Below are 8,466 nucleotides of genomic sequence, written 5' to 3' on the forward strand. Positions count from 1 at the left end.
TGCTGTCTTTTGCACTGAAATGTATGAGACTGCTTTTCCTGCCTCAACTCACCACTCTCTCTCAAAGATGTTCCAAAACTTGCACTTTTAAGCATTGTTATGCATGGGGGGGAAATCAAGTCTGGTTTCTCCCTCCTGTTAACTGGGCACTTACTTACAACATGTTGTATATCCCAGGGGAAACAGAAATACTGTCTAAGATTTAGAATGGTTGGATTTACTACAACCGGTTGCACTCTAATGTGCTCAGCACCTCCAGCTTGTTTTTTGACTGCAGCAGTCAATGGGGATTGTGGGCTGTCTGTAGCTGTACAGTATGTGCCGTACAGAGTTGGGTTGTTAACTACACATTTGTGGTCAGAGGCTACTTCCATTGGGAGATTTGCCATTGATTCAACAGAATTGGAGCAAGCCTTTTGTTAAAATGTCTGCCCACAGTGTCAGCTCTCCCTTTGTTCAGGCAGTCTCATACCAAACTCTGTCTAATGTATTTTGTATATTGGCCCTTAGGTCCTCAGAATGGCTGGCTGTCAGGATGTCAACACTGTACATTTTCCAGTGCTGCCTCACCAGACATCCCCTCTGTTCCCCCCCTGCAGCTCATAATGCAGCTGTGGTGGTGGCTCAGGTACAACCAGGATCTGCATCCCAGCCTTGGCCTGAGCCTGCTGGCATCTGGGGTAAGGAACCAAGAACAACAAGATGAGTAAGAACTGACCTTTTCCCAAGCACTTTCCCCACTCCGTGGTGTAAACCAGTGGGATAAAGCTGATTGAACAGGCGCTGGGATATCATGCCAGGCTAAGAAAGCAGAGCTGCTAAAAATGGTTTATGGCCTTTTTTATATTTTTGCTCAGTCACTGTGTGTCACCTTCTGGAGAGTGATGGACTTCCCAGAAGGAGCAGTCACATTCTGACATTTCCACAGCATTGGACACACAAGAAGTCTGAAGCAATATATTTTGGTTCCTGAGGAAACCCCAGCCAGTGTGGCTCTGTAGCTGTAGTAACTATTACTGTTACAAATAGAGGAGATAGGGGAAAGTCTGTGGAACATCAGCTTGAAACTACCCTGAAGAGGAACCTTTTAACTTAGAACTGCAGGAAGCTACAGTTTTGAGAGATACATCAAATGGGGTGGTTTGGTGATAAAGAGAACTGTAACTTGCCAACAAGTGGGTACCTGAGGGTAAATAAGACAGGAAGAGATAGTTAATAAAACTGTCAAGCAGTGGGGAGCAGACCCCTGGAGGCAGTGGAGGCGGTGTTGACTGCAGCTAAGGGCAAAACAAGGCATGTTCACAGTATTCCCAAAGTATAATATGGTTATGTTTTCCTCTGAGTCTTGTCTACATGACAATCTTGTGCTGTTTCATTATGTTGATGTAAATGCCTTTTTTGGACACATATCAGTTGAAGTACGTTGTATATTGATTTAGCTTAAATCCATTCCTTACCACTTCAGTTAAAACAGAAGAAAGCACTTTTCAGCAAAATAACATCTATCCTCCCACAGACTTAGCATTAATTTAACAGCATCAGGTTTTGAACTGGTTTAATTAAAGTGCAACTTCCTTGCACAGGCCAGGACTGGTTGCTGTGGAAGCAGAAGCATGTCGGTGTCGTTTGTGTCTTTTCTCAAACTTGTAAAAAGAAACCTTCTGATCATAGAGTGGAGAGGTGGATTAATGTGGGACTGGCAAATACTTTGCTTGGTTTTCTCTAGGTCAAGTCCTGCAAAAAGAGCACGTACCAAAGCACCAGCAAAGACCATACCTTCTCATTGTTTCTGTGGAAGAATGGGCTTTGTAATGAGGGGATAAGCAACTTAAGTTAAATAGGAAGGACACCATGGCCAGCCTCCAAACCCAACTTGTGTGCAAATGGAAAATTTGCCCATCCCAGACCTACATTCCTGTCCAGTTCTGGTGGTAGGCATGGTTATCACAGGAACGAGATTTTCCTCTTTCATATATGCAGACTGTAGCTTTTCCAAAGCTCATCACTTTTGAGAACAGTCTGCTATTTTTCTTGCCAAGTGGAGGCTCTTGTCCTCGTGGAAAAATATTTTCATGCTCCATTTCAAGTTTTAGCGATCAGCTGTGTCTAGTTTTGACAAGAAAAGGGGTGCTTCACGTGCCTTAATAGGGGAGGAAGGGATATGTTTTCCATTTGTGAAACACAGAAGTGTTGAAAATATTTTCCTCATGTTTGAAAAACAAAACAAAATGAAGCACACAGTAAAACCAATGAGTTCATCTTGATTAGGAACAACATGAAAAATACCACTGTGGATTCTGCGCAGTTAGAGCTGAATAGAAATTGCTTTATAACCTGAACTTGTAAACAACAGGGGAGCTAGATTGTTTTAGCTGACTGAGTTACTCAGGTTTTGTGAATATGGGATCAGAACCTCATGTGGTCTTTCTCCTGTCACATGGCAGGACCCATGAGCAATATGAACATTTAGCAGGGATGTGGAAGGTCCAGTGATTCCCACAAAAGTTTGGCTTATTGTCCTTCACTAATCCATGGATCTGCATAGTTATTTTGCTGTGTGCTCCAGGTTTGCTGTAGGGTTGGTCAGATGGGCTTCTGCACTCTCAGCATCTGTCAATTCCAGAAGTAATTCAGGGCATGCAGGGAGGAGGCCATGAGCTGCAAATTGTTCTGGCAGGATCCTTACAGCTATTTTCTTGTCTGGGCACTCTTGCTTGTCCTGTGACCAGAACATGTTTGTAACCTGAGGGGCTGGGAGAAGATGGTGGCCAGGTGTGGGTTGCTGCAGAAGCCAGGAAAATTAATTTGGCCTGTGTGTGCTCCCAGCTGCTCCTCTAAACTAGATGTTACCCAGAAGACCAGATAAAGTGGCTTCTTCATGTCTAAAGTTTGTGAGCACCTATATCTTTAGAAGTGCAGAGACCATGGTCAGATAGCACGGGCCTCATTTTATGGTATCTTTCTAGAGATATTATAACTGGCCCCTGCCTCCCCCCCCAAAAAAAAACCCCAAAACCCCAAACATACTTTGTTACCAGATACACACTACTACTGCAAACGCTTTCTTAAGAAGGGCAGGACCATACTGCCCAGGTTTTGTTCTCACAGATCCATTGACTTGATCTTGGCTCAGTTACTTACTTGGTATATTGCAGACGCAGACTTCCACATGGAAGAATAATGACCGCAGTACTGAATGTTTAAACAAGTACTTGACCTGTTAAAAACACTAAATGTTGGATAGTGCCTCGTGTCTCTGGGAAGCAGAAAAGTGTCTTTTTTGTAATATAAAAAGGAGATGCTGAATAACAGGCAAAATATTTTTTCCAGACTTTTCTGTGGACAGCTAGATCTGATGGCAACAGAGAGGAATAGACTAATTTTGAATCAAAAAAACAGTGGAAATCAGGTACAAAATTATTTAAATGAATAGATTTCCATGTGAGAAAACAGGTGTGAGATGAAAATTAGACTTGAAAAATTCTGGGAAGTTGAATATCCTGGCTCCCCATCCATGCATGATATATTAGTTCTGGCTGCCTTTCCACTCATGCTCTTTTTTCATTAAAGAAACAGGGGAGAAAGCATGAATTAACTTGTGATACAGAGCTATTTATTTAGCAACTTAACTCCTAAAGTTTCCTGGGAAACAATCCTGTAAAAGAAAGGCCTGATTTTGTTACTTTTTAAAGTCAGGAGCGACCCCACAGAATTCTGAGATGTTACAGTAAAGTAGAATGCTGTGACTCACTACTTCTCTTTATATTATCTAATCATGACACATAGGACAGATTTTTTATATAGGAAACTCATTTTTGTGCTCCATTCAAAACCAAACTAACCATCAGTCAGACTTGTTTTGTAAACTGGTATGCTGCAAGACAGCCACATACCATGGAAAGAAATGTTAAGAAGCACAAGACAAATCTTTGTCATTTGTAGAGTGTTTGTGAGAAAACAAACATAATAAATACAGACAGAGATAGCTCTGCACACACGTATCAGCAAGTTCTTAGTTAATCCAGGTTTCATTGTAATACGGAAGTAAAAAACTTTAGAGCAGCTTAATTGAGGTGAACCATTGATTTTTCATAAAAAGACATTAGTACAAGTGAACTTGAATATGTCTTGTGTGTGTTTGTTGTTCTCCCCATTCTCTGCAATGTCATTGGAGTTCCCATTTTACCCTTTTGGTTATATTTGCCCAGATTCTTACGTGCTATTGCCATGCTCTAGTATCAGCACTATCCAGTCTGTTTTCTAACTAACTTATCATGCCTTGACTAGACACCACCCTTCTGCTTTCTTTTTTTCAGAGGCCCTTTTAAATTATCTCTTCCCAGACAGTTTCTTACTGACGTCTGATGTCTGCAGCACTTTGTTTATCATGGGAAAAAAAAGGCAGATTAATCATGGGATTTTCTTTGCTTTTGATATTGGTACCATAAGTTAATTTGTACAGTATTGTGACTAGAAAACAGTGAAATGCCCCAAACCAAAACCTGCAATGTAAACCACTCCAAATCCACAAAACTTAAAAGTGAACCTTGTGTATCTTCAAATTGTGTTTCTTGCTCTAGAAATGGGAAAACTTTTGGTGGTGAGAAAGAATTTTGTTTTCCTGGCCGTTGGCACCCTGTACAACTTCTTTTAGAGCAATCCTGGGGTGCTAGAACGGTATCCATGAGGGCTTCTTCAGAACATTGTGTTCCACACACTTTCCTGTAGCATCTAGGCACCTGTTGTCGTAAGGTGTTTATTTGAAGATGTCCATGTAATGGTTTTGAGGGAGTAGAGAATGTATGGTTTTTCCCATGTGTATGTTTTCAGCTTGGGATATGCAGAAATAAAATAATTTTTTGAGTTAAGATTTCAGATGAACAGACAGAAGTCACATGTTTTACTTCAGAATAACATTACCAGTACCTAGCCATAGGGATTATATAAGAAATTCAGTTCCCACTTTGGGTTTGGAATACAATGCCTCACACAGCAGCTTCCCACCATCTGTTTCGCATATAATGAAGGCTTTTATGTATTTTCTTCCTCTTTCTCAGCCATTTATTTGGTACTTAATGATTCAGAAAAACTTCTGCATTTACTTAAAGAGTGAAGCTATGATTCTGGTGACAAATGCAGGGTTAGTTTAAGTGCTTACACACTCACTTCTCTTTTCTTTTGAACAGATTTTCCCCCCAAGCAATGGAGTTAGAGTGGGGAAAAAAAAAAAAAAGTAGAATACTTTATTTGCTGTTCACATGGACTTATGCCTCTGGTTTTGACATAAAGAGTATCCACTCAGATGCGTGAAGTTATATATTGCCTCTATACCCAAACAGGATGAAAGCCCCACTGTATTTACATATGAAAGCAGCATTGTATTAGGCGCTAGTAAAACAAAAGGTGAAAAAGGCCCTTTGCTGAGGAGCTTAAATTGTAATTGGGTGACTAACTGATGTGTGAGGTACACCTCACTGCTCTGTCAGGTGCACCCCCAAGTTTTAGGTAATAATAGGCTTGGTTTAAGACGTGGTGGTGTGATATATTGGCAAATAGGGGTAGGTGTGTGATGAAAAATTACCCACGCATAGGTATGCTTGAGCCAAGAAAATATTGAGAACCACTTGTCTGCTTAATGCAAGACGCGGTGAGTGGCTCTAACAAAAAGACGGAAGTAGGACTGGCGTGTCCTTGCCTGCTACGTGCTCTCTGAGCTCTGATGGAGAAGGCTTTATTTTTCTTGTATATTGACCAAGGTCTGGTGTATAGAGATGTCTGAAGGACTTCAGGCCAACGGGACTGTCCAGCACTTCACGTGAGCTGTGGCTGTGGTCTCAGAAACACGGAAAACAGCTTCCTGACCATGAATACACATAAGTTTGCTTGGGATTCAGCTAAATAAGTGGGTTTAGAGACTAGGTTTAGGTGAAAATGTTATACTGGTATCTTGTGGACTTGCAGTCTTTCTGGGATAGAAAAAATGAAGCTGATGATTGATTGAAAAAGCAGTGAATGAAGTGGTCTTTTAAACTGGAAAAACTGAGTAAGTAGAGGTGTAAAAAGAATAGGTAAGGAGAAGGAAGGCATGGATGGATGGATAAGATGGCTGTGGTGTTATAAGGAAAGGTATCCCCCCTGGGTAGCACTGTCCTGCTAACAGGAAGGTTAATACACACTGTGGGCTTCCCAGGCCCCTGTCCACATTGCAGCTGATTTCTTGCAAGAAATAAAGCTTGTGTTTAGTTTACGAGAGAAGAGATATTGGGGGGGGGTGATGCCCAGGGAGATGGATGTAGCCAGAGTGATTTTACGATGTAACAGTTCTGAGTCCTCTTGGGCAAACAAGGATGTGTTTATCTCTCTGCATAGTGTATTGTACCCCAGACCTTTCTCAATACAAATTTGGCCTCAAATGAAAGTGGACCATCAGAAAAGTTGCAGAGAAATGTGAGACAACAATAGCATGGATAGCAGACAGAGAAAAGCCAGGATCTAGGACTTTTGTGCAGGAAAACCTGTCAAGTGTTGAAAATGGCCTGAATGGGTGCGCATCCAAGAAAAAGGTGAGGATTCCTTGGGCAAACATCTGGGTGGCAGAGAGAACGGGCATGCTGCTGGCAGCAACTGAAGGTGGAAAGGAGTAGAGAGAGTCTAGGAGGGAAGGCACAAATTCATGCAGTAGAAGAACACCCAGGAAGACGTTTTAGAGAGAAGGTTCACAATTATTAAAGAGTGTGAGGATTTGATTACAGACGTTTCTTTTGAAGATGAAATTATTAATGAAGACAGATCATATATCAAATAGTTCTAAACAAAGAGCTTAGGGTCTTCTGGAAATTACCGTGGGTATGTCTGCAGTGCTCTATGGCAAATACTTGATCTAGCTTTGAACAACATAACTATTCTATGAAAAAGGACCAAGGACATAATCAGTGAAGAACGCTCCTGTTTGCCACAGTTTTCATAAATCATTAATCAGCCTTTCTTCTTTCCAGTTCTGTTTTCTTCTGTTTCTGCCTTGCTCAGCTCTAGGCCTTTCTTCAGTGCAGCACAGTTGCACTGGTGCCCCAGTGGAAGTTTATGTGTTGAGGAAAGGAGTTTCCTGAACTGCTTCTGCCATAAACATTCCAGCTAAACACTACAGCCTGGAAGGGCTCCAGAGCAGAGATGCTGAAAAACACAGCCCAGCTGGTCTGAGAGATAATAGCTGCCAAATGAGCGTAGCTGTCTGCACGGGGATATGGCTTAATGGCTTAGACTCTTCTGTCCTTGTGTGGTTTGAAATGTGAATCAAAGTAGTTAGGCTGTTTTTGCCATGCTAATGAAATGATCTTGTTCAAAGACTAATGGAGATAAGAAATCTGTATTTAATGGCCATGGAGGTCCTGGCTTGTGGCACGGGTTGCTGTCTACTCACTTGTAGTTATGACTGCATATTGGTATATGTTTCTTTCTGTTAATTGTATTCTTAATGATTGAAGTACAGCCAATACATAGTGCTGATACTCAAGAATAGATATTTTTCCTTCTTTCTTTAGGACTCTTTGGTTCTCTTCCTTGTGAGGCCGATCAATCAGTTTGCCTGTGATGCATCCATTTGCAGAGCTGTACCACTAGTACATTCATACAAGAGGAGACAGCTTTGATCTGACTGGAAGCAGGGTGACTGCAGGTATGTGATCATGCAGTGTGACATGGGAGTGTTTCTCTTTGCCAGTTCAAGCTGATGGGTGGCAAATCAAACTCTTCTGGTACAGTGAACTTAAAAGTACTACTTTGATTACATAGGCTGGACTGGCTTTATACTGTAGGTTCTGGCTTAGACAAAGTTGATAGCGACGAAAGGTAATTGTTATCATTAAAGTTAGTAGGTGAGATGAAAAGGATTATATGTGTAACTGTAAGTGCAATCACATCCAGTGGAAATATTTTGCAAAAGCATCAGATTTTATTGCGGTTCTGTATTGAGGTCAGGCATAGCTCTTTTTATCAGGAAGAGCATTGAAAATGTTCTCCCTGTGATGCAGAATGCTTTCCAGAGCTTCCCAAATAAATACATGAGGAACAAAGTCAGTGCAGTAACCACCAAAGAAAAGAGACACAGGGTGCTGCTCACCGACAGCCTGGCCACTCTTACCGCTTAGCACACTTAGTGCTGTGCCATGCTGAGAGCCTAGTGAAGCAGTGTTTCATCTGGCTGGTCCTTCTTTCCCACTGACAGATTAGTATCTAATCCCTGTAAATGCAAAATAAAACACCCTTTCTCCTCACAGCACTTTAAAGACACTATTTTAACACCTCTGCTCCAAATTGTCTTAAATTTCCTTGTGTTACTTTTTCCTATCAGAATCTGAATCCCACTTTTCTTTTTCACGCACTCTAATTTTAATCTATTAAAAACAGAAGATCACCTCTACCTCTCTCTTGTAGAGAGGGTGATGGAGCACATTCAGTATACATACAGTT

Source organism: Gavia stellata, chromosome 4, assembly GCF_030936135.1.
Source record: "Gavia stellata isolate bGavSte3 chromosome 4, bGavSte3.hap2, whole genome shotgun sequence".
NCBI lineage: Eukaryota > Metazoa > Chordata > Aves > Gaviiformes > Gaviidae > Gavia > Gavia stellata.